The sequence below is a fragment of the Oryctolagus cuniculus genome, chromosome 19 (genome assembly GCF_964237555.1).
Source record: "Oryctolagus cuniculus chromosome 19, mOryCun1.1, whole genome shotgun sequence".
Taxonomy (NCBI): Eukaryota; Metazoa; Chordata; class Mammalia; order Lagomorpha; family Leporidae; genus Oryctolagus; species Oryctolagus cuniculus.
Genome location: NC_091450.1, coordinates 41968355 through 41993564, shown reverse-complemented (window position 1 = coordinate 41993564; position 25210 = coordinate 41968355). Strand labels below are relative to the sequence as shown.

Below are 25210 nucleotides of genomic sequence, written 5' to 3'. Positions count from 1 at the left end.
CTCTCTCTCTCTCTCTGCGTAACTCTGACTTTCAAATAAATAGATAAATCTTTTTTGAAAAGTACATACATGATAGCTACACAACTGTGATAAAGGCATAAAGATGATAGAAACCAAATGCATCTTCCTCCTCTACCATGTAGAAGATTACTAAAGGATAGGAGCTGCCTATTAAATGCACAACCCTAGAAATAAATCTCATTGGGCTTTATGTGATATTAATCATTCACATCTATTCTTTAAATTATTAAGAGGAGGGACTCCAAGCCTTGATATAAATTTACACTGTATTATGTTTAAATTTTAATGGGATGGCATATATATTTTCTGTAGCCAAATAGGAAGACAAACACATGCACACATACAAGTGTAATTTGTTAAATTTAAAAATTAAAATAGCTTAAAATCCACATATAAGAACTCCCAATCAATTACAAATAATTTATTATACAGCTACTTAATGCTTGAGATGAACAGAGTCCTCTGCAAGCCACCACTGGGAATTTATTGAAAAATAAAACCAATGCTAAGGTTAAGTTGAGGAGAGAGGGAGAGATAGTCTTAAATTGGAGAACTAGACTGGAAGGTTTAAGAACAGAATATCCACTTAGATGATGATGATGATGATGATGATGATGATAGCATACAGTAATGAATAAAAATGCAGAGGAGTGAATGGGACTGGGTCACATGGGGAGGTCCTCTTGCAGGGATATGGGATTTAACTAGGACTTGAAGGATGAGAAGAGAGTGAGAGAGGGAAGAAGTATCAAAGAATCACTATTAGTATGGAAAAAGGCCAGCTTTCCTGTAGCAGAGCTTTGGTAAGGTTATATTACTGTGAACAGGGAGTACCCTTCATATCTGGCAGAAATGACATAAATCAGTGACTTCCAACCGTGGCTGCACACTAGAACCACTGTGTGGCTCTTCAAGCCGCACCCTAGGTGAGTTACTTTAAGATTTTTGAAATGACCCAAGCATGAGTTTCCTAAAGCATCCCAGAGATTCCTATGTACAGCCACTGATTGAGCCACTGTCATGAGAGTGCCTGTACAAAGTGTGGTGGAAGAGAGCACCATGAAAAAAACATGATGAGGGGCCTGGGGCTGCATGGGCCCCAGGTTCCCAGGCGGAGGACAGGTGGCCTGGACCCGCCCCAGCCCAGGGACCACGGACAATGTACAGGCGAGGGAGCCACATGCTCTCTCCTTTTGGAAGCAAAAGAAGGAGAAACGTGAAGACTAATTAAAGATTTAAAATTAAAAAAAAAAACATGATGAGGTAACCATCGTCCTACACAGCTGTGCAAAACTCCCATCTCTAACTGACAAGAAAACAGGTTTTTTTGCTGTAGTTTTAGAAGATTACAAATAATAAAGTGATGTTAATCTGCATTGACACTGGGTGATTTTTATATTTTGTTCCACAAAGTCAGATTTAGAATACCAGAACCAAAATTCCCCAAAGATTTACAGATGTATTCTAAAAGATTCTTTGGTGCACAGAACAGATTTTAAAAAAATGAAAAAGAGAGCGTATTCTTTCTCTCAATTAAAACCCCTTTCAATCAAACATTCTTCACAAAGTTTACGTCTGACCTGTATTTCTTTGCAAGGTTTGAAGAAGTTCTGCAGGACTCTGACAACAGCAGCTTTCAATGTCATGAGAGCAAACCTCACGCCGATGCAGTTACGGGGTCCAGCTCCAAATGGAAGGTATGTATAAGGCTCTACGCTGTCCTCATTCTTCTTGAACCTGGTTCCACAACAGTACATAAAACAGGTTAATAAAGCATGAGAACCACAAAACTGAAGTACTCAAGGCTCTCACACTCCCTGTAGTATGCAGTAAAGGTTTGTGGAGTGGTCATTGTAATCCTGCTACAGTTACTTGGCTATGAAAATTGGATGAAGATCCTTCCTGTTTCCCTTACGCTAGAGGATCCCTCAGTCTTGCTGAGATGCATTTATATGAAGGTTGTTGACAGGAAAATTTATCTTTAAACTTGAGCATTATATTCATGGTAGTGAAAAGTTCATATTCTGAAAAGCACATAGGAAATGAGACAGATGAAGGGACAGTAAGTTTCTGCCTCAACTCACACTTAATATTGGTCATATGCACAATGAGGAAGAGCAGGAGAAAATGCTTCCCACTGTTGTAATGGTTATTTCTGCTTCCCATATATGCTTGGCTCTCCTTTTTTTCTGCCCTCTCCTCCTCTTCTCCCTTCCCCCTCGTCTTACTCCTCCTTCATCTCTTCCTCCTCTATCTTCTCTCTCAATCTCTGTGTCCCTTTCCTTCTCTCTCTGCCCCCACTCCCACACACTCACAGAGAGGTGTAAGTCAGATAGTTTACACAGGCAGTGAGGTTACTGTAATATCATCACAAATTTCCTTCCCTGACTCTTACACTAGTTTATAAATTCCTTGAACATTAAACCCATAGTTTACTCAAATTCGATTCCTCATATTAGTTTACTTTCAGGAAAAAAGTGCTGATTTGGGGAAAATGATAATAAAACCGTGCTGTGTGTTTTAAGAGTCCTTGTATCTTGGGAAACATCCTGAACTGTTTACAGTAGATGTGCTTCACAGTCATGGCACTCGGGGATTGTGGTTGTCCGGATGGGGCAGCTGACATGGGTCTGTGATTATCAGTACAGGTAATGGGCACATGGAGATTGATTGAAGGTACAAACATTGTATAAACAGCTTTATAGAGATTGTACATGTGTGTTTGTATAGGAGGGGGCTTCAAAATGTTAATGGAAAAAGTGGAATTAATGAGTTTTCATCAGGTTTTTGAACCCCTCTCATGTATATGTAACAACATAGAATAGCTTCTGAGTTACTGTGAGAAGTTAGCAGCTGTTCAAACTAAGTCAAATGTGATACTATTCTAGTTTTTTAAAAAAAAAAAAACCTAGATATGTTACTGTAAGGATATATATCACATTATTTTAATGTGTTGAGAATATGAGTGGGTATAGTTCTTTTGTTCTAGTTTATAGTCTGTAAAGTTGCCATGATTATCATCTTAGTAAATAAAACAAATCTCTGGAAAAAGACACTTAAAAGCAAGTTGTTTTACAATCACCTCTATTCTATCTAGAGAAACAGACATCAGAATGTGCATGGACTAGCCTAATTTAGAGGGGCCTCCCTTTCCCATGGGGTCTGTACCTTTCAGGGCAGAACTTCTCAGGCGCTGTCCAGTATTTTGGGTCTCGGTGAAGGACCTATCAATACTTTCACTAATGTCCCTTTGGGGATGAATACCCCATTCACTTCAATATCTTTCTCACAGCTCCTCTCGAGTCTGCTATATGTTGGGAATAATCTGAGAGTTTCATTCACCACCATTTCCAGATATTCTATCTGCAATAGGGCATCATAATCAACAGGGCCCTGGGAAGTAAGGAAGCAGAATTAGGTAAACTGAGATTTGGAATTAAGTTTCAACTCAGTTGATGCAGAGTATTGAAATGTTAAGCCCTCTAAAGAAAGCTCATGTTGGTAAAGGATCTTCTCATTTATAAACATGTTAATAACTACCATGGCTTTGATTTGCTCAATAATATGTGGGGAACAGTTAAAGAATATAGCAGAACTTTGGGACAATTCAACTATCCAGCACCTGAAATTCTTAGCACAGTCCTGTAGAGCTTTTTCTTTCTCATGTGACTAATCATGTCCAATAGACTATGGATATTACTGTCAAGTAAAATAACCCAAAGTAATAGGTGCTTTTAATCCTTTAAAAAAAAGGCCTCACACATTTGTAGCAATCAAGAAAATGGAAAAAGCAAACCTCAGATTCCTTAGTTGAAAAATCCTGCTTGGCAAACACTTGAATTACATGTAGAAATTTAGAGATAAATACTATATTATATAAAAATGCTATCAATTATTTGCAGAGAAACTAACTCCATTCTATCCCAAGTATAGCAATAGAAGGTTAAAAACAGATCTACCAGGACAGCAACTTCAGTTCTAGTGGAAGTTCTGCAGAGGCTAGGAACCCACACTCCGCCCCATCCTGTGTTGCTCCTCTAGACGCCCAGCTGCTGCTGCAGGACTTGACTGCAGTCCTCAAGAAGATCCTTGTGTCCACCTTACTGCCACAGCAGGCACACCACTCTCAAACACCAGGTCTCCTCACACCCCAGAGAATCCCAGTTTGGGCAGAGACATAAAAACAGTGTATGCAGTATACAACCATTGCTGGGTGTTGCACTGGAGAGTCCATATTGTAGAAGTTAGGAGTTTTCTCAGGATCCATACACCCTTGTTCACATCTTGACTTCTTCACCACCAGCTGTATAACTGGTTGATGAAAGGGGTGTGGAGCAGAGTCAGCCTGCACAGTGCAGGCCAGGGCCGCCTTGCTCAGTCAGCAGCAAAGCAGAGCAAGTCCAGCCACATTTAGCAGAGTAACTACCAGCAAGCATCAATAAATGCTTACTGTGGATGTGTCTGACCTTCAATTATTGCAGGAACAAATATCCAGTAGAGTAGGATCACTACTGTTTTACAAAGAATTTACATTTCTGCGAGTGGTATCCATCAGCTGTGTTTCTTTGTTTTGTATCTTCCTAAGGAATATCAGTAAAGATTTGATGTTCACACTTTGTGCAGCAGTCACCTAGTGAGCCCTGAGGGAGGCTCCTGGCTTCACCACTCTCCAGGATCTTCCTCTCACCCTATTGGGTAAAACTGCATCAGTCTCCCCCTGCAGCTTCTGTTGGGCATCAGGGTGAGGGGCCAATAAATACAAAATATTGGAAAGAGTACTGCCAGTGGTCTCCTAGCCAGCCAAAACAAATGTAACTGCTTGGGCTACAAGCTCCATATCAGAGCTAAAAGGAGAGGAAACGCCTTTCAGGTACAGCAGGTCAATGCAAAACATCACCAAGTAGATGAAGAGACGTTCCGAGATCCACAAAGGTAAAAGTGGTAAAGCAATTGAAAGAGACACAGGGAGGGGTAATCGGCCTGATGTCTCTCTTACAGCACCAGGAAAGAATTATTTCAGTTGTTTTTCCCAAGATCTATGCTACTCTTGGTCATCTGTCCCACACTGTGCCATCCTCACTGCCACCAGAACTGGGTCATTTCAGGAGAGAGCATTTCTGACACACTCAGTGTTACTGATATGTCTCATGGGCAATTGTAAAAGTACTTTAGCTCGGCCAGTGTTGTAGTGTGATGGGTTAAGTTGCTGCCTGCAATGCTGGCATCCCATATGGGCACCAGTTCATGTCCCAGCTGCTCCACTTTTGATCCAGCTCCTTGCTAATGTGCCTGGGAAAGCAGCAGAGAATGGAGCAAGTGCTTGGGCCCCTGCACCCACATGGGAAACCTGAAAGAAGCCCTGGCTTTGGCCTGGCCCAGCTCTGGCCCTTGCAGCCATTTGGGGAGTGAACCAGTGGATGGAAAATCTCTCTGTATCTTCCTCTCTCTCTAACTCTGCCTTTCAAATAAATAATTTAAATAAATCTTTTTGCAAAAACATACTTTAGCCACAAGTAGCAGGTAGTATTGTTCCCCAGGAAAAATCATTTTATTCTAGCTACAATAGGGACTGAAAAAGTTTGAGAGTTTCTAATACTAAGGTTTCATTGTAGGGGAAATTGAAGGATTTTTTTTTCATCTAAATATGGGCCACAGATAGACTCTGGTTACTCAGAGGGAGGAGCAGCATTCCCAGCAAACCAGATCTCAGTAGAAATGCTGGTCTCAACCCCCAACCTAGAACCACAGAGTCAAAATCTGCACTTTGACCAGATGTGATCTGTGGGCGCAACCTAGCTTGAATCACATGGGCTATTCCTTTGAGAGGTATTAGGTACTAGGAGACACAAGGCACACATCTTTAAACAGGGCCATCTCAGGATACACAGAAGTGACAGAACAAGAGCTAATGTGGCAGGGTGGTGGCTGACACGAGCCTGCTGAAGCAGCAGTGTGTTGATGGGATACTGCGCGGCATGTAAACAGTGAGGTTCAGTGAGAAGAGATTACAGTGCTTATTCAGTCATGACCTGAGTGCAGTTTTCCCTAATATCTGCCCCATCATTGATCTAATTCTTGCGCACCAACCAGACCTTATGACCATAAGTTGGCCTCACTTTTAATTTTTCCCCATAGAGAAGCTAAGCATGGTCAGGCACTGGTCTGTGAAGACCAGATTAGATGCTTTTCATCCCTAAAGCCCTGAAATGTACATCATGCCTGCTTCTACTATGTAATTCATAGCTAAAAACAATGCAGAATGAGTGTGGAAAAGGTATACAGAGTTCTGATCTACTAGTGATTGCTTTGATGTTTGGGGTAAATTCAAATATGAAATCCTTTTTTCCCTTTGGCATGTTCCACATAAAACCAAAAAGCTCAAAAGTTTATTGCTCTACTGTCAATTATTGTAAGCGCTAATCTTAGAGAACCATTTGAACTTGAAATTTAATTAATTAAGACATCGTTTAATTAGCGACGGACCAATAGCCACAGGCCAATGCTCAATAGCAATGTCTAGTGATACAGAATATTCTTCTTTATTAAAGATGTGTTAACACTATATACAGAAAACAGATAGACAGATGGATAGAAGTAGATACAGACAGATATATTTACACTGGTGTGAGGGAGTCAGCCTATCCCAGTTCTCTGGAATCAATTGTTAAATATTGTTATTTTTTGAGATGTCAAACCACTGGTTACTTCAAACTGACCATGCTAAGAACACTGTATTTATGTCACAGAAATGGGCAGTAAATTAGGGGTTTATTGTGTGTGTGTGTGTGTGTGTGTGAGAGAGAGAGAGAGAGAGCACTCCAAACAGACTTGATTTGATTTTCCTAGCTTTGTTCACTGAAGGATCTAAAAGTAAAGGAATTCCAGTTGGAATGGTCATATTGAGTTCCCAGATTTTGGTTTCTTTTTAAATTCTATTTTTTAAGCTTTTCATAGGTTCAATATAGTTCATAGATACAATTCTAAGAATATAATGCTATTCCCTTTTCCCTGTTTCTCTCTCTCCCTCTCCCTTCCTCTAACCCTCCCTCTCCTCCTCCCCCTTCTCCCCTTCACTTTTTATTAAAGCTTTATTTATTTATTTGAAAGTCAGAGTTACACAGAGAGAGGAGAGGCAGAGAGAGAGAGAGAGAGAAAGGTTTTCCATCCACTGGTTCACTCTCCAATTGGCTGCAATGGCCAGAGCTGAGCCAATCTGAAGCCAGGAGCCAGGAACTTGTTCTGTGTCTGTCTACTCAGTAGATAAAGTGTGTTTTAAGAACAAGAAAATAACTGGAAACACTTTGTTAAAGTATATTCACTAAATAAATTAAGTTTTTCCCATTAGTATAAATAAATAACTTCTATTGAAAATTTTTGAGACTGTAATTATCATCTTCCTCTTTTAACTTTTACCTACTTGATTCCATCATCCATGGATTTTTAAACTGAATCATTAAGAGAATGGTTGAAAATTAATGACTTTCTAAATCTATCATTTATTCTACATCTATTACTTGCTATCCCTTTTAAGGGAGATTATTCATTCTCCTTCATTTATTTAATATAAGACTCTGTATGTGTGTGTGTATGTGTGTGTTTATGTGTGCGCCAATGGGGAAAACTGAAGTCAGTTAATTTAGTGAATATAATATTTTAACCAAGTGTTTCCAGCTAACAATACCACTGTAAGCATAAGGAGGAGGATGAGAAAAGATTCATGAGCTGACCTGAAAGGACCCTTGGGGACAAATCCGAGAGAATTTGAACATCAAAATAAATGGTGATAGTAAAAAAATACAGTGGTAATATATAAGATCCCATAGAGATGCATGTGCACACACACAGAGACATATATTTATTAAATAAGGAGAATAAATAGTCTCCCTTACAAGGAATTTCAGGCCCGAAATGTAGAATATATGATATAGAAAGTTATCAATTTTCAGCCATTCTCTTAATGATTCAATTTAAAAATCCATGGATGATAAAAACAAGTAGGTAGAAGTTAAAAGGGGAAGAAGATAATTACAGTCTCAAGAACTAACCATAGAGGTTAATTATTTATACCAATGAGGAAAAATTGTTATGAACAATTCAGTTAATTCGGTGAATATAATATTTTAACCAAGTGTTTCCAGCTAACAATACCACTGTAAGGACGCTGTGCCTCTGACTGACTGTCTAGATGCCAATTTATGGGCAGCAGATCAGGAAGAAGGTGGGACACAGAATGTGGTCTGAAGCTGGAGATCCACAGACCACTGATTTCCAGGCATGAAATACTTCTAGAAAGAGTCTCTAGATATCATTGATACCGTCTAAATATGTGCCTTTCTGAAACTGATGAGCAGTGCTCATCTGGCTGGAAAACTTGCTGATCCTTTCAGAACAGCGGTATCTCTCTGACCTCCCCAACCATGGACCCTGAAGCACTCCTTGGTTATCTTTATGGGACTCTGTATCCTTGGAATTCTGGGAGTTAATCATTCATTGATGTAAATCTATTTGGTTCTGTAAGCAGAAAGAAAATTTCAAAATCACAGTCACTTGTGAATTCACAAGATAGGAGTGTGGCACTTACTGTACCCCACCCCTTCTAAGGATATAGTCCCTTTAAATCTGGAAGTCTAGAACCACCAAGTCACCAGTGAACAAAAAGCTCCCATCGACAAACACTGGTGAGCAGGATTACTTCCCTGAGAGAAATCCAGCTGCACAGCCCAGCCACCTTTTGTTCTCTGCCCTCCTTGATCCTGAGCTGCTCTGGCTTCTGAACACAGCTTCCTGGATAAAGAATTGCAAGCTCCTCTGGCTGTCGTGCCTGCTCACTCAGGAAGAACTCATGAGCTTCAGTCCTTTTTGTTCTACCCCAAGTCTTCTTGTTAATTCTTTATTTGAACCTCAGAGGGACAGAATGAGACAGAGGGACCTCTCATCCATGGGTTCCTACCACAAATGCACACAACATCAAGGGATAGGCAAGGGCAAAGCCAGGATCCTGAGATTCAACCTGGGTCTCCCATGTAGATGGCAGGGACTCAAGTATGTGACCCATCACCTGATGCCTTCCGGCATGCACGCTGCATGAAGCTGGAATTGGAAGTGTAGCAGGACATTAACTTAGGTGACCTGATATGGTGTGCTAGAGTCCCAGTATACACCTTAATTCCTGCCTAAATACCCACCCCTGTTGCTTTAATTTAAGCCAATTCCCGCACAGATTAATCTGAAATGCTTAGAGTGTCCTGGTAGCGTTTGTGAAAGCATCCTCAATTACTTCACCCTCTGAGAAGGTTATAAAATATTTAGTAACACTGAGGTACCCAGTCCTCCTTCTCTGACCTGCGGATATCTTTGTGCAGACCTGGGGTAAGCAGTTTGTGGCCTCAATGCTCAAAGAAGACCCTTGACACTCCAGGCCATGAGCGGCTCAAATTTAAGAGATTCTCCTCCAGCAGGCTGATAGAGCCCTCTATTGGAGAATGTGAAAATAAGAGACTTGCAACAGAAGGAATTTTTATCCATTTGAAGTTCAAGGGAAATGATAGGACCAGTTAAATTTTTTAAAATGGTTTAGTTATTTGATGTCAGAGTTTCAGAAAAAGATAGAAACAGGGAGAAAAATCTTCCATCTGCTGGTTCACTCCCCAGATGGCCACAACAGCCAGTGCTGGGATGGGCTGGGCTGGGTTGAAGTCAGGAGCCAGGAGCTTCTTCTGTGTATCCCACATGGGTGGCAACAGCCCAAACAGTTGGGCCATTTGTTGCTACTTTTCTCAGTCCATTATCAAGGAACTGGATTGGACAAGGAGAAGCTGGGACATGAACCAGTGCCCATATAGAATGCTGGCATCACAAGCAGAAGTTCTACCCACTGTGCCATAGTGCCAGCCCCATATAATATTAAATATGAATAATCCTTTGATAATTTATTGAAGGGGGAAGAATTTCAAGATGGCGGAATAGGGAGGGAGCACACTGATAGTCCGGGAAAAGATAGTTTAATAAAAGTGGAGATACTGTAGTTTCAGGGAAAAGTTAGGGGAAAATCAGAAGAGGAAACTCTTCCGGAACTAGTGGGACACTGTGGACCTATGTAGAGGGCACGGACACCCACAGCTTAGGACCCCAGCTGCCAAGTCTACACACCAGCACTGGAAAGGGAGATGAGGCGAAAACACAGTAGCCCAAGACACTGGCAGGGAAGCGGCAGGAAGAGCCTAGAGGGAATGAGGCTTGAAGCCCTGCTGGGGAAAGTTCACTAGGCTGACTGGAGGAGAGAAAAAAATGAATAAATAAGGGGGACCAGCACAGACACGAGCCTCTCTCTCCACTCATCACCTTACAAAGCCGAGCAAGACAAAGAGCAGGCACCATTTTGGACATATGTAAAAGCTGCGCCTGCCATCAGCCAAGCAGAAAAACCTGACTCTGGTGGGGAGAAATAACAGGAGGTTAGGACCTAGTAAATGTGTGGAGTTAATGAACTGAGACGGTGGGAAAAAAAAGACTGAGAGTGTGGGAGGGGACTCACAGAGTACCGGAGAAGTGAGTACTCTCTGGAGATGCCACAAACTCGGTAACCTTGGCAACCCTGTGAGGGATTGCAGGGGAATTTGAGCTTACACTGAAGTCTGCACAGATCCCTTGTGTGGTCCTTGGGACACAGCAGAAGAATATTATACCCACAGGGGCCAGAGCTCAGAGCTCAGGACTGCCTTCAACTCTGCTCAGCTGTGCGGATATACTTCCCTTCTGAATAAGAGAGAGAGAGCGAGAGAGCGAGAGAGTGAGAGAGAGAGAGAGAGAGAGAGACCATGCCTAACCTGGGTGTGTCACCTTTGGCACACCCTTAATGCTGAAGAACCCAACAGAGCTCACTGCCCACACCCATCACAAGACTCTAAGGATCCATCAAAAGCAGACAGTCCACTTAATCTAAGGACATAGTATACCGAGAAAACCCACCACGGCGAGGGAAAAAAAAAAGAATAAACCAAAGAATATCTCCACAATGCCAAGCAACAAACATGGAAACCAAGGAAACAAGAACAAGGAAGATATTTGATGCCCCTAAATGAACTAACAACCCCAATTCAAGATTATGAATATGATGAGATAGAAGAAATGCAAGATATGGATTTCAAAAAATTTATGATAAGAACATCAAGATGTTCTCAAAAACAAATTCTTGAACTACAGAAATCCTTACTGGACAGGATAGAAAATCTCTCTCATGAAAATGAAATCTTAAGGAGGAATCAAAATGAAATGAAGAAACTAGTAGAACAAGAAATTGTGATAGCGAAGAGAAATCAAAATGAAATGAAGAATTCCATAGATCAAATGACAAATGCATTAGAGCGTCTTAAAAACATAATGAGTGGCTGGCACCACGGCTCAATAGGCTAATCCTCCACCTGCGGTGCCTTCACCTCGGGTTCTATCCACCTGCGGTGCCTTCACCTCGGGTTCTATTCCTGGTCGGGGTGCCGGATTCTGTCCTGGTTGCTCCTCTTCCAGGCCAGCTCTCTGCTGTGGCCAGGGAGTGCAGTGGAGGATGGCTCAAGTGCTTGGGCCCTGCACCCACATGGGATACCAAGAGAAGCACCTGGCTCCTGGCTTCAGATCAGCACAGTACGCCCGCCGCAGCAGCCATTGGGAGGTGAACCAACAGAAAAAGGATGACCTTTTTCTGTCTTTCTCGCTATCCACTCTGCCGGTAAAAAAAAAAAAAAAAAAAAAAAAAAAAAAAAAAAAAAAAAAAAAAAAACAGAATGAGTAGAGCAGAAGAGAGAATATCAGACTTAGAAGACAGAGCACAGAAAAGTATACAGTCAAACCAAAGAAAAGAAGAGAAAATTAGAAATCTAAAAAATAATGTCAGAAATCTACAGGATACTATTAAAAACCCCAACATTTGGGTTCTAGGAGTTCCTGAAGGCATGGAGAGAGAGAAAGGATTAGAAGCCCTTTTTGTGAGATACTAGCAGAGAACTTCCTGGGTTTGGAGAAGGACAGAGACATCCTAGTACAAGAAGCTCACAGAACCCCTAATAAACATGACTCAAAGAGATTCTCACCATGACATGTTGTAATCAAACTCAACACAGTGAAAAATAAAGAGATTCTAAAATGTGCAAGAGAGAAACCTCAGATTACTCTCAGAGCATCTCCAATTAGACTCACAGCAGACTTCTCATCAGAAACCCTACAGGCTAAGAGGGAATGGCAAGATATAGCCCAGGTACTAAGAGAGAAAAACTGCCAGCCCAGAATATTATATCCTGCAAAGCTCTCATTTGTGAATGAAGGTGAAATAAAGACCTTTCATAGCAAACAGAAATTGAAAGAATTTCTCGCCACTCGTCCAGTCCTGCAAAAGATGCTTAAAGATATGTTACACACAGAAACACAGAAACACGGCCATCAATATGAAAGAAGGGAAAGGAAGAAAACCTCCCAGTAAAACATCACAGGAAGTTCAAAGCATATATTAGAAAATATCTTTGGGAAAATGGCAGGGCAAAGTCACTACCTATCAATAGTCACATTGAACATTAATGGACTCAACTCTCCAGTTAAAAGACACAGACTGGCTGAATGGATTAAGGAACAAAAACCATCTCTTTGCTGATTACAAGAAACACATCTTTCCAACAAAGATGCATGCAGGCTGAAAGTGAAAGGGTGAAAAAAGATATTCCATGCCAACAGAAACCAAAAAAGATCTGGCGTAGCCATCTTAATATCGGACAACATAAACTTTAACACAAAAACTGTTAAGAGAGACAAAGAGGGGCACTATATAATGATTAAGGAATCAATTGAACAGGAAGATGTAACTATTATAAATGTATATGCACCTAATTACAGGGCACTGGTTTATTTAAAAGGTATATTAAAGGACTTAAAGGGAGACTTAGACTCCAATACAGTAGTATTGGGGGACTTCAATACTCCACTTTCAGAAATAGACAGATCAACCAGACAGAAGATCAACAAGGAAACAGCAGATTTAATCGACACTATAGCCCAAATGGATCTAACAGATATCAATATAACTTTTCACCCTACACTTAAAGAATACACATTCTTCTCAGCACTACATGGAACCTACTCTAGGATTGACCACATACTTGCCATAAAGCAAGTCTCAGCAAATTCAAAAGAATTAGAATTATACGGTGCAGCTTCTCAGACCATAAAGGAATAAAGCTGGAAATTAGCAACTCAGGAATCGCTAGAGCATATGCAAACACATGGAGACTGAACAACATACTCCTGAATGAACACTAAGTCATTGAAGAAATCAAAAGAGAAATCAAAACCTTTCTGGAAGTAAATGAGGATAACAACAAAATATACCAAAACTTATGGAATACAGCAAAAGCAGTGTTAAAAGGAAAGTTTATAGCAATAGGTGCCTACATCAAGAAATTGGAAAGGCACCAAATAAATGAGCTATCAATGCATCTCAAGAATCTAGAAAAACTTCAGCAAACCAGACCCAAAACTAGTAGGAGAAGACAAATATTACAATTAGAGAAGAAATCAACAGAATTGAATAAAAAAAATTACAAGAGATCAGTAAAATGAAGAGCTGTTTTTAAAAAAAAATAAACAAAATTTACATAACATTGACCCAACTAACTAAAAAAAGAACAGAAAAGACCCAAATCAATAAAATCAGAGATGAAAAAGGGAATGTAACAACAGACACCACAGAAATAAAAAGAATCATCAGGAAACACTAATGCAATTAGAGGAACATGGTGGACCTACATGGAGGGCGTGGGTGCCCATGGCTCGGAACTCCAACAGCAGGGAGCATACACACCAGCGCTGGAAAGTGAGGTGAGACTAGACCACAGCAGCCCAAGTCACTGGTGAAAAAGAGGCAGGAAGAGCCTAGAGGGAATGAAGCTTGAAGCTCCATGGGGGAAAGTGTATCAGCCAAACCAGAGCAGAAAAAAAAAGGGATAGTACATACACATTTCTCTCTCTAATCACTTTAAAAATGTGTACTGGTACAAGCTGATAGAGTGGGTGTCATTTTGGACATACATAAAAGCAGTGCCAGCTCGTGACTCTACCCAGCAACCAGACGAGTGGAGACTCCTGACTGGTGGGGAGAAATAACAGGGGGCTAGGAGCTTATGACTGTTGAAGCTTCTACACTGGGACTGTGAAAAAATGAGGATGTGTGGGAGCACTCAGAGTATGGCTGGGACTTTGAGCAGTCTCAGTGTGAGACTCCACAAACTCAGGTGTTCCTGGTTACCTGGTGAGAGACACTGATGTGGAATCTGTACTTACACTGAGGACAGAACAGATCCTTTGTGTGGTCTTTGAGACCAAGCATATGAACATTATACCCACTGGGGCTAGCACTTAGGCACTGGTCTCCATTGAGGAGGGGAGCTCAGCTGAGCTGAACATACCTCCCTTATGTGAAAAAGAGAGACAGAGATGAGACACATAAACACAGACACACACAGAGAGAGTGAGAGAGAGAGAGAGAGAGAGAGACAAAGAGAGAAGAATTACAACAAACCTGGGTGTGTCACCTTAGGCACACTTTTACCTTATCTGGAGAAATGAACAGAGTACCTGACCACATCCACTACAAGCCTCTAGAGGTTCACTGAAAGTAGACATTATTCCACTTATCTACAGGGTCACAGCACACAATAAAAGCTGCCATAGCAAAAAAGAGAGAGATAAAAGAAGAAGAAACCGAGAGGAATTTAGGAAGATGGCGGAATAGGGAGGGAGCACACCGATGGTCTGGGAAGGGAAGGGTCAAAGAGGGGTGAGAATTTGTAGTTTTGGGGAAAGGGAAGCTCTTCCGAAACAGGGGAGACAGGGTGGACCTGCGAGGAGGACACAGATGCCGGAAGAGCAGGACACCAGCAAGAGTGTCTATGCACCAGCGCTGGAAGCCAAGGTGAGACAGGGTGCTCACACAGCACCACTGTAACAGCCGCCGCTGCCCCTCCCCCAACCCATCCTGGGACGGACACTGAGATATGCACAACTGAGTGGGGGAGGAAATAGGAAACAGAACAGAGTGAGTGGCACCTGCAGAAAGAGTGCGCGATTCAGGGGGACTAATAGAGGGTCTAAACAGGCCAGGATCCCTCCCCCAAATCAGAGCTGCAGTGGGCGAGAAGCAGCCATCTTGTTTGTTTACATTTGGGCTTAAAGAAGAACTGCCTCTGCCTCAGCACTAACCTTCGGAGGCGGAGCCCAAAGGTGGAGTGGAACAACATGACACTCCTTGCACAGGGGCAGGCAGCGAGGGAGGGCAGCTCAAAGCCCTGACACCAGTCTACCTGAAAAATCACCCAGACGGAATGCCAAAAAAAAAAAAAACCACAATAAGAATATAGAAGAACATATAAACTCACCAATGGAGCAGGCTAAACCAACCATAACAGAGGCTGAAGAAGAAGAAGAATTTGAAACTATGCCAGAAAAAAAATTAAGAAAATTAATAATCAAAATACTTAGAAATAATGAGAAACAGTGTCGAGAGCTGAACGAAAAACAAGCCCAAGGATTAGAGATCCTAAAGAGAAGCCAGAATGAAATTCTGGAATTGAAAAACTCAGTTGACCATATAAAAAACACCATGGAATCCCTCGGAAATCGAGCAGATGACCTATAAGACCAAATATCAGAATTCGAAGACAAACTTCCAGAAATAATACAGTCAATTCAAATGCAGGAAGAAGAAATTAAAAAATTAAAAAATATGGTCAGAGACCTACAAGATTCAATCAAACGGTGTAATGTTCAGATAATAGGAGTCCCTGAGGGGGTGGAAAGAGAGAATGGATTGGAAGGTGTTTTCAATGAAATAATATCAGAAAACTTCAAACAAAGGCAGCTGGATAACAGGCAAATTCAACAGATAGCCAGGACTCCGAACAGGGTAGACCAGAAGAGAAATTCACCGTGACACATTGTGGCAACACTCAGCTCAGTGACACACAAAGAACAAATCCTAAAATGTGCCAGAGAAAAACGACAAATCACATTCAGGGGTAGGTTAATCAGACACCCCAGCCCAGACTTCTCATCACAAACACTACTGGCAAGGAGACAATGGCATGATATATTTCAAGTTTTAAAAGACAAACAATGCCAACCTAGAATACTATATACCCTGCAAAGCTATCATTTATGAATGAAGGGGAAATAAAGATCTTCCAAGACAAACAGAAACTGAAAGAATTTGTATCCACACGTCCAACCCTACAACACTTGCTCAAAGACGTGCTGCACACAGAAATACAAAAACAAGAACTTCACTACAAAAAAAAAAAGCGAATGTAGAGTAACCTACAAACAAAGTTCAAAATACATAAACAGCTCGTTTAGGAAACATGAATGGGAAAAGACAGTACTTAACAGTAATCACACTGAATGTGAATGGTCTTAATTCTACTACCAAAAGACATAGACTAGCTGATTCGATCAAGAAAGAGACTCCAACTATATGTTGCCTTCAGGAGACACAACTTATCAGCAAAGATGTATGCACACTGAAAGTGAAAGGATGGAAAAAGATACTCCAAGCTAACAGAAATCAAAAAAGAGCTGGTGTGGCCATCCTGATATCGGACAAAATAGACTTTAACATAAAAACTATTAAAAGAGACAGAGAAGGGCCGGCGCCGCGGCTCACTGGGCTAATCCTCCGCCTAGCGGCGCCGGCACACCGGGTTCTAGTCCCGGTCGGGGCACCGGATTCTGTCCCGCTTGCCCCTCTTCCAGGCCAGCCCTCTGCTGTGGCCCGGGAGTGCAGTGGAGGATGGCCCAGGTGCTTGGGCCCTGCACCCCATGGGAGACCAGGAAAAGCACCTGGCTCCTGGCTCCTGCCATCGGATCAGCGCGGTGCGCCGGCCGCTGAGGGTGAACCAACGGCAAAAGGAAGACCTTTCTCTCTCTCTCTCTCTCACTGTCCACTCTGCCTGTCAAAAAAAAAAAGAGACAGAGAAGGACACTATTTAATGATTAAAGGATCTATCCAACAGGAAGACATTACTATTATAAGTGTATACACACCTAATTACAGGGCACCTGGCTACCTGAAAGAATTACTAAAGGATTTAAAGGGAGATATAGATTCAAATACAATAGTAACAGGGGACTTCAACACCCCACTCTCACCAATGGACAGATCAACCAGTCAGAAATTCAACAAGGAAACAACAGAGCTAATTGACACTATAGACCAAATAGACCTAATAGATATCTTCAGAACCTTCCACCCCACAGCCACAGGGTTCACATATTTCTCCCCAGTACATGGAATGTTCTCTAGGATTGACCATATGCTAGGCCATAAAGGGAGCCTCAACAAATTCAAAAAAATTGAAACTATACCACGCAGCTTCTCAGGCCATAGCACAGTGAAACTTGAAATCAACAACCCAAGAATCTCTACACCATATGCAAATATATGGAGAATGGACAACATGATCCTAAATGAACAGTGGGTCATCGAAGAAATTAAAAGAGAAATCAAAAGCTTTCTAGAAACAAATGAAAATGATAACACAACCTATCAAAACCTGTGGGACACAGCAAAAGCAGTGCTAAGAGGAAAATTTATAGCAATTGGTGCCTACATCAAGAAGCTGGAAGGGAACCAAACAAATGAACTCTCCATGCACCTCAAGGATTTAGAAAAACAGCAGCAAATCAAGCCCAAATCTAGAAGGAGGAAAGAAATACTAAAGATCAGAGAAGAAATAAACAGAATTGAAACAAACAAACAAAAAACAGTACAAAAGATCAACAAAACCAGGAGCTAGTTCTTTGAAAAAATAAACAAAATCGACACACCATTGGCCCAACTAATCAAAAAAGGAGAGAGAAGATCCAAATCTGTAAAATCAAAGATAGTAATGGAAATGTAACAACAGACACAACAGAAATAAAAAGAATCATCAGAAACCACTACAAAAAGATGTATGCTAACAAATTGGGGAACCTGGAAGAAATGGATAGATTCCTGGACACATACAACATTCCTAAACTGAGCCGTGAAGATATAGAAAATCTAAACAGACCCATAACCGTGGAAGAAATTGAATCAGTAATAAACGCACTACCGAAAAAGAGGAGCCCAGGACCGGATGGCTTCACCGCCAAATTTTACCAGACATTTAGAGAACTAACCCCAGTTCTTCTCAAGTTATTCAAAACAATTGGAAGGGAGGGAATCCTCCCAAATTCTTTCTACGAAGCCAATATCATCTTAATTCCTAAGCCTGGAAAAGACACAACAGAGAAAGAAAACTACAGACCTATCTCCCTGATGAACATAGATGCAAAAATACTCAACAAAATTCTGGCAAACCGAATCCAACTGCACATCAGAAAGATCATTCACCCAGACCAAGTTGGATTTATCCCTGATATGCAGGGATGCTTCAATATTTGAAAGTCAATTGGCTGGCGCTGCGGCTCACTAGGCTAATCCTCCGCCTGCGGCGCTGGCACACCGGGTTATAGTTCCGGTCGGGGCGCTGGATTCTGTCCCGGTTGTCCCTCTTCCAGGCCAGCTCTCTGCTGTGGCCCGGCAGTGCAGTGGAGGATGGCCCAGGTGCTTGGGCCCTGCACCCCATGGGAGACCAGGAGAAGCACCTGGCTCCTGCCATCAGATCGGCGCGGTGCGCTGGTTGCAGTAAACGGCCACGGCAGCCATTAGAGGGTGAACCAACGGCAAAGGAAGACCTTTCTCTCTGTCTCTCTCACTGTCCACTCCTGCCTGTCAAAAAAAAAAAAAGAAAAGAAAGTCAATCAATGTAATACATCACATTAATAAATTGAGAAACAAAAATCATATGATTATCTCAATAGATGCAGAGAAAGCATTTGACAAAATACAACACCCTTTCATCATGAAAACCCTAAGAAAATTGGGGTTAGAAGGAACATTCCTCAACACAATTAAGGCAGTCTATGATAAACCAATGGCCAGCATCATATTGAATGGGGAAAAGTTGGAGGCATTTCCATTGAAAACTGGCACCAGACAGGGATGCCCACTCTCACCATTGCTATGCAATATAGTCCTAGAAGTGTTAGCCAGGGCCATCAGGCAAGAAAAAGAAATTAAGGCCGGGGCCGTGGCTCAATAGGCTAATCCTCCACCTTGCGGTGCCAGCACACCGGGTTCTAGTCCCGGTCGGGGCGCCGGATTCTGTCCCGGTTGCCCCTCTTCCAGGCCAGCTCTCTGCTATGGCCAGGGAGTGCAGTGGAGGATGGCCCAGGTGCTTAGGCCCTGCACCCCATGGGAGACCAGGAAAAGCACCTGGATCCTGGCTCCTGCCATCGGATCAGCGCGGTGCGCCCGGCTGCAGCGGCGGCCATTGGAGGGTGAACCAACGGCAAAAGGAAGACCTTTCTCTCTCTGTCTCTCTCTCTCACTGTCCACTCTGCCTGTCAAAAAAAAAAAAAAAAGAAAAAGAAAAAGAAATTAAAGGGATACAAATGGGAAAAGAGGAAGTTAAACTATCCCTATTTGCAGATGACATGATACTATATATAGGGGACCCAATAAACTCCTATAAGAGACTATTGGAACTCATAGAAGAGTTTGGTAAAGCAGCAGGATACGAAATCAACAGCCTTTGTATACACAGATAATGCCAGGGCCGAGGAAGAACTTCTTTTTTTTTTTTTATCTTTTATTTAATGAATATAAATTTCCAAAGTACGACTCATGGGTTACAATGGCTTTCCCCCCCCATACCGTCCCTCCCACCCACAACCCTCCCCTTTCCCACTCCCTCTCCCCTTCCATTCACATCAAGATTCATTTTCGATTCTCTTAATATACAGAAGATCAGCTTAGTATACCTTAAGTAAGGATTTCAACAGTTTGTTCCCACACAGAAACATAAAGTGAAAAATAATAGATGATTTTTTTTAAATGATGATGAAATCAGATCAGACCTATTGTCATGTTTAATCCCAGTGAGAGTCAAGTTGGGAATTGATAATTTCTTTTTTTTTTTTTTTTACAGAAGATCAGTTTAGTGTACATTAAGTAAAGATTTCAATCGTTTGCACCCCCATAGAAACACAAAGTGAAATATACTGTTTGAGTACTCGTTATAGCATTAAGCCTCAATGTACAGCACGTTAAGGACAGAGATCCTACATGAGAAGTAAGTGCACAGTGACTCCTGTTGTTGACTTTACAAATTGACACTCCTGTTTATGGCATCAGTAATCTCCCTATGCACCAGTCATGAGTTTCCAAGGCTATGGAAGCCCTCTGAGTTCTCCGACTCTTATCTTGTTTAGACAAGGTCATAGTCAAAGTGGAGGTTCTCTCCTCCCTTCAGAGAAAGGCACCTCCCTCTTTGAAGACCTGTTCTTTCCACTGGGATCTCACTCACAGAGATCTTTTTGCCAGAGTGCCTTGGCTTTCCATGCCTGAAATACTCTCATGGGCTTTTCAGCCAGATCCGAGTGCCTTTAGGGCTGATTCTGAGGCCAGAGTGCTGTTTAGGACTTCCGCCATTCTATGAGTCTGCTGAGTATCTCACTTCCCATGTTGGATCACTCTCCCCTTTATTTATTCTATCGGTTAGTGTTAGCAGATACTAGACTTGTTTATGTGCTCCCTTTGACTCTTAGTCCTTTCATTATGATCAATTGTGAACTGAAATTGATCACTTGGACTAGTGAGATGGCATTGGCACATGCCACCTTGATGGGATTGAATTGGAATCCCCTGGTATGTTTCCAACTCTACCAATTGGGGCAAGTCAGCCCGAGCATGCCCCAAATTATACATCTCTTCCCTCTCTTATTCCCACTCTTATGTTTAACAGGGATCACATTTCAGTTAATTTTCAACACTTAAGAATAACTGTGTGATAATTACAGAATTAAACCAGTCATATTAAGTAGAACAGACAAAAAAATACTATGAGGGATAATGTATTAAGTTGTCCATTAGCAGTCAGAGCTATGCTGATCAAGTCACCATTTCTCATAGTGTCCATTTCACTTCAGGAGGTTTCCTTTTTGGTGTTCAGTCAGTTGTCACCGATCAGGGAGAACATATGATATTTGTCCCTTTGGGACTGGCTTACTTCACTCAGCATGATGTGTTCCAGATTCCTCCATTTTGTTGCAAATGACTGGATTTCGTTGTTTCTTACTGCGGTATAGTATTCTAAAGAGTACATATCCCATAATTTCTTTATCCAGTCTACCGTTGATGGGCATTTAGGTTGGTTCCAGGTCTTGGCTATTGTGAATTGTGCTGCAATAAACATTAGGCTGCAGACCGCTTTTTTCTTTATCAATTTAAACTCCTTTGGGTAAATTCCAAGGAGTGGGATGGCTGGGTTGAACGGTAGGGTTATATTCAGGTTTCTGAGGAATCTCCAGACTGATTTCCATAGTGGCTTGACCAGTTTGCATTCCCACCAACAGTGGGTTAGTGTCCCTTTTTCCCCACATCCTCGCCAGCATCTGTTGTTGGTAGATTTCTGTATGTGAGCCATTCTAACCGGGGTGAGGTGAAACCTCATTGTGGTTTTGATTTGCATTTCCCTGATTGCTAGCGACCTTGAACATTTTTTCATGTGCCTGTTGGCCATTTGGATTTCCTCTTTTGAAAAATGTCTTTTGAAGTCCTTGGCCCATCTCTTAAGTGGGTTGTTGGTTTTGTTTTTGTGGAGTTTCTTGATCTCTTTGTAGATTCTGGTTATTAACCCTTTATCTGTTGCATAGTTTGCAAATATTTTTTCCCATTCTGTTGGTTGTCTCTTCACTCTCCTGACTGTTTCTTTTGCAGTACAGAACTTCTCAATTTGATGCAATCCCAATAGTTGATTTTGGCTTTGACTGCCTGTGCCTCCCGGGGTTTTTCCAGAAACTCTTTGCCTGTGCCAATATCTTGAAGGGTTTCTCCAATGTTCTCTAATAACTTAATGGTGTCAGGTCGTAGATTTAGGTCTTTAATCCATGTTGAGTGGATTTTTGTGTAAGGTGTAAGGTAGGGGTCTTGCTTCATGCTTCTGCACGTGGAAATCCAGTTTTCCCAGCACCATTTATTGAATAGACTGTCCTTGCTCCAGGAATTAGTTTTAGATCCTTGATCAAATATAAGTTGGCTGTAGATGTTTGGGTTGATTTCTGGTGTTTCAATTCTGTTCCATTGGTCTATCCATCTGTTTCTGTACCAGTACCATGCTGTTTTGATTACAACTGCCCTGTAGTATGTCCTGAAGTCTGGTATTGTGATGCCTCCGGCTTTGTTTTTGTTGTACAAGATTGCTTTAGCTATTCGAGGTCTCTTGTGCCTCCATATGAATTTCAGCATCATTTTTTCTAGATCTGCGAAGAATGTCTTTGGTATCTTGATTGGGATTGCATTGAATCTATAAATTGCTTTTGGGAGAATGGACATTTTGATGATGTTGATTCTTCCAATCCATGAGCATGGAAGATTTTTCCATTTCTTGGTATCCTCTTCTATTTCTTTCTTTAAGGTTTTGTAATTTTCATCGTAGAGATCTTTAACGTCCTTGGTTAAGTTTATTCCAAGGTATTTGATTGTTTTTGTAGCTATTGTGAATGGGATTGATCTTAGCAGTTCTTTCTCAGTCATGGCATTACTTGTGTATACAAAGGCTGTTGATTTTTGTGCATTGATTTTATATCCTGCCACTTTGCCAAACTCCTCTATGAGTTCCAATAGTCTCTTAGTAGAGTTCTTTGGATCCTCTAAGTACAGAATCATGTCGTCTGCAAAGAGGGATAGTTTGACTTCTTCCTTCTTGATTTGTATTCCTTTGATTTCTTTTTCTTGTCTGATGGCTCTGGCTAAAACTTCCAGAACTATGTTGAATAGCAGTGGTGAGAGTGGGCATCCCTGCCTGGTGCCAGATTTCAGTGGAAATGCTTCCAACTTTTCCCCATTCAATAGGATGCTGGCTGTGGGTTTTTTATAAATTGCTTTGATTATATTGAGGAATGTTCCTTCTATACCCAATTTGCTTAGAGTTTTCGTCATGAAAGGGTGTTGAATTTTATCAAATGCTTTCTCTGCATCAATTGAGATAACCATATGGTTTTTCTTCTGCAGTCTGTTAATGTGGTGAATCACATTGATTGATTTGCGAATGTTGAACCATCCCTGCATACCAGGGATGAATCCCACTTGGTCTGGGTGGATGATTTTCCTGATGTGTTGTTGTATTCTATTGGCCAGAATTTTATTGAGGATTTTTGCATCTATGTTCATCAGGGATATTGGTCTGTAATTTTCTTTCAGTGCTGCATCTTTCTCTGGCTTAGGGATTAAAGTGATGCTGGCTTCATAGAAAGAATTTGGGAGGATTCCCTCTTCTTCGATTGTTCTGAATAGTTTGAGAAGAAATGGGATTAGTTCTTCTTTAAATGTCTGGTAGAATTCAGCAGTGAATCCATCTGGTCCTGGGCTTTTCTTTGTTGGGAGGGCCTTTATTACTGTTTCAATTTCTGTCTCAGTTATGGGTCTATTTAGGTTTTCGATGTCTTCATGGTTCAATTTAGGTAGGTTGCATGTGTCCAGGAATCTATCCATTTCTGATAGGTTTTCCTGTTTGCTGGCATACAGGTCCTTGTAGTAATTTCTGATGATTCTTTTTATTTCTGTGGTGTCTGTTGTTACGTTTCCTTTTTCATCTCTGATTTTATTGATTTGGGTCTTTTCTCTTCTTTTTTTAGTTAGTTGGGCCAATGGGGTGTCAATTTTGTTTATTTTTTCAAAAAACCAGCTTCTCGCTTGGCTGATTTTTTGTAATGTTTTTTTGGATTCAATCCTGTTAATTTCTTCTCTGGTTTTAATTATTTCTCTTCTCCTACTAGATTTGGGTTTGGTTTGCTGCAGTTTTTCTAGGTCCTTGAGGTGCGCTGAAAGCTCATTTATTTGGTACCTTTCCAATTTCTTGATATAGGCACCTATTGCTATAAATTTGCCTCTCAATACTGCTTTTGCTGTATCCCATAAGTTTTGATATGTTGTGTTGTTGTCTTCATTTACTTCCAGAAAGTTTTTGATTTCTCTTTTGATTTCTTGAATGACCCAGTGTTCATTCAGGAGCATGTTGTTCAGTCTCCATGTGTTTGCATACTTTCTGGGGTTTCCTGAGTTGCTAATTTCCAGCTTCATCCCGCTGTGGTCTGAGAAGCTGCATGGTATGATTCTAATTCTTTTAAATTTGCTGAGACTTGCTTTATGGCCTAGTATGTGATCAATCCTAGAGAAGGTTCCATGCGCTGCTGAGAAGAATGTGAAGTCTGTAGATGTAGGGTTGAAAGTTCTGTAGATATCTGTTAGATCCATTTGGGCAATAGTGTCAATTAAATCTGCTGTTTCCTTGTTGATCTTCTGTCCGGATGATCTGTCTATTTCTGAGAGTGGAGTATTGAAGTCCCCCAGTACTATTGTATTGGAATCTAAATCTCCCTTTAAGTCCCTTAACATATCTTTTAAATAGACCGGTGCCCTGTAATTAGGTGCATATACATTTATAATAGTTATATCTTCCTGTTGAATTGAACCCTTAATCATTATATAGTGTCCCTCTTTGTCTCTCTTAACAGTTTTTGTATTAAAGTTTATTTTGTCTGATATTAATATGGCTACACCTGCTTTTTTTTGGTTTCTGTTGGCATGGAATATCTTTTTCCAGCCTTTCACTTTCAGTCTGCATGCCTCTTTGTTAGAGAGATGTGTTTCTTGTAGGCAACAAATAGTGGGGTTGTGTTCTGTGAGCCAGTCAGCCAAACGGTGTCTTTTAACTGAAGAATTCAGACCATTAATGTTCAATGTGACTATTGATATGTAGTGACTTTGCCCTGCCATTTTCCCGGAAATATTTTCTAGTATATGCTTTGAGCTTCCCATGCTCTTTTACTGGTAGGTGTTCTTCCTTTCCCTTCTTTCATATTGATGGCTGTGTTTCTGTGTTTCTGAGTGTAGCACATCTTTAAGTATCTTTTGCAGGGCCGGACGAGTGGCCACAAAGTCTTTCAATTTCTGTTTGCTATGAAAGGTCTTTATTTCCCCTTCATTCACAAATGAGAGCTTGGCAGGATATAATATTCTGGGCTGGCAATTTTTCTCTCTTAGCACCTGTGCTATGTCTCGCCATTCCCT

The 25210-nt window shown here is 41.3% G+C and overlaps 1 protein-coding gene and 1 long non-coding RNA gene across 3 annotated transcripts in view; one reads left to right on the top strand and one right to left on the bottom strand.

Annotated features, from left to right (window-relative positions):
* Positions 1-18551, top strand: part of TRIM4 (tripartite motif containing 4) — a 219293-nt gene extending 200742 nt beyond the window's left edge. The window contains exon 7 of the transcript XR_011384547.1: positions 1619-18551. The gene's annotated coding sequence lies outside the window, so the exon portion shown is untranslated. The remainder of the gene's footprint in view (positions 1-1618) is intronic.
* LOC103345258 (uncharacterized) overlaps positions 1-25210 on the bottom strand; it is a 104080-nt gene that overhangs the window by 3597 nt on the left and 75273 nt on the right. For both annotated transcript variants that reach the window (XR_011384552.1, XR_011384551.1), the window contains exon 2: positions 1602-1758. This is a non-coding gene — a long non-coding RNA (uncharacterized lncRNA). The remainder of the gene's footprint in view (positions 1-1601; positions 1759-25210) is intronic.